This window comes from Ptychodera flava, chromosome 20, assembly GCF_041260155.1.
Source record: "Ptychodera flava strain L36383 chromosome 20, AS_Pfla_20210202, whole genome shotgun sequence".
Classification (NCBI taxonomy): Eukaryota; Metazoa; Hemichordata; class Enteropneusta; family Ptychoderidae; genus Ptychodera; species Ptychodera flava.
The window spans coordinates 11,838,461-11,840,960 of NC_091947.1; positions in this window are offsets into that span (position 1 = coordinate 11,838,461).

The following is a 2,500-nucleotide window of genomic DNA, read 5'->3' on the forward strand; positions in this document are numbered from 1 at the left end:
ACGATATTTGCAAAAGTATTCTTATAACAGAGTTTGTGACATTGACCTAGAAGTTGTAAACATTGTATCCAAGAAGCAAAATATATGACATAGTCGAATGCTTACTTGCTATTATGTATGAGAGAGACAGAGACAGAGACAGAGACGGAGACAGAGACAGAGAGAGGAGGAGAGAGAGAGACAGAGAGAGACAGAGACGCGGACACAGACAGACAGACAGACGGACAGACAGACAGACAAAGTTAGAGACAGAGACAGAGAGAGACAGAGAGACACAGACACAGAGATAGACAGAGAAAGAGACAGAGGGGCAGAGAGAGGACAGAGACAGACAGAGAGACAGAGACAGGCAGAGAGACAGACAGATAGAGTTAGAGAGATTTAGAGATACAGAGAGACAGGGACAGTAAGAGACACAGAGAGAGTTTACAAAAGAAGATATGGTATTATCTTCAGGGATAAACCTCATATTCATACTTATGATATGTAGTAAGGCTGACACTTCATGTTAATTACGAAATATTATTAATGAGTCATACTTCCTAAGCAATATTTGCAATATTTGTTTTGCAAAGCCCTCCAAGCAGTGTTGAACATTGTACCCAGTGGTATAGATGAGGATTACCCAAAATAGTTTAAACTTACATACTTTTCAGAAAGAGACAGAAAGAGACAAACAGAGAGACAGAGTGAGAGACAGACACACAAAACAGACAGAGAGAGAAAGACAGAGATAAAGAGAGAGACATGGAGACAGAGAGCGACAGAGACAGAGACGGAGAGAGAGACACACACACAAAGACAGACAGACAGACAGACAGACAGACAGACAGACAGACAGACAGACAGACAGACAGACAGACAGACAGACACAAAGTGACAAAGACAAAAGAAAGACAAAAAGCGACAATCAGACAGATTAAGAGACAGGGAAAAACAGAGGGAGAGAGAAAGAGAGACAGACAAACAGAAAAGAGACAGAAAGTGAGAGAAAGAAAGAAAAAGATAAAAAAGAGAGAAATAGAACAGAGAGGGACAGAAAGAGAGACAAAAAGAGACAGACAAACAGAAAGACAGACAGACAACGAGATAGAGACACAACGAGATAGACAGATGGAGAAAAAGATAAGGGAAAGAGAAGCAGAGAGATTTATCTCGAAATTGTTATTACAGTACATGTTTTTATTCACCCTTACAGCTTAATTATGATACGTAATTTCAATAATGCCTAAACGCTCTGTATGAAAAAACTTGTAAAACAACGTTTCTTCAGACTTATATTTTATGTGAACAATCCAAAGTTGGGAATAATTTGTGCTTCTCAATCAATCTAATACCAAGTAAAGATAATTTATTAACGTTAATTAAGGTTATTCAACAACGATATATGCAAATGTGTTCTAATTACAGAGTTCGTGACATTGACCTAGAAGTTCTAAACATTGTATCCAAGAAACACAATATATGATATAATCGAATGCTTACTTGCTATTATGTGTGAGAGACAGAGACAGAGACAGAGACGGAGACAGAGACAGAGAGAGAGAGAGACAGAGAGAGAGGGGGGGCAGACAAACAGACAAACAGCCAGTCAGAGAGAGAGGGAGAGAGAGATGAAGGGAAGGAGAAGGATACAGAGAGATAGATACAGACAGAAAAACAGAGAGAGACAGAGACAACAACAGAGAGACAGAGAGAAAGACAGAGAGACAGACAGAGACAGACGGACAGAAAGACAGATAGACAGAGTAGAGACAGAGACACAAAACAGACAGAGAGAGATAAAGAGAGAGATAAAGAATACGACATTGAGTCAGAGAGACACAGACAGGGACAAAAATAGACAGAGACACAAAGACAGACAGACAGACAGACAGGCAGACAGAAGCAGAGACAGGGGCAGAGACAGGTAGACATAGACAGAGAGAGAAACAAACAGACAGACAAATACATAAAGACAAAAAGATAGAGAGAGACAACGAGAAGAAAAACAGACAGACAGACAGACAGACAGACAGACAGACAGACAGACAGACAGACAGACAAACACAAAGTGACAAAGACAAAAGAAAGACAAAAAGCGACAATCAGACAGATTAAGAGACAGGGAAAAACAGAGGGAGAGAGAAAGAGAGACAGACAAACAGAAAAGAGACAGAAAGTGAGAGAAAGAAAGAAAAAGATAAAAAAAGAGACATAGAACAGAGAGGGACAGAAAGAGAGACAAAAGAGACAGACAAACAGAAAGACAGACAGACAGAGAGATAGAGACACAGACAGACAGATAGACAGATGGAGAAAAAGATAAGGGAAAGAGAAGCAGAGAGATTTATCTCGAAATTGTTATTACAGTACATGTTTTTATTCACTCTTACAGCTAAATTATGATACGTAGTTTGGTGATTGCGATTATTTTCCATAATGCTATAATCCTCTGTATGAAAAAACTTGAAAAACAACGTTTCTTCAGACTTATATTTTACGTGAACAATCCAAAGTT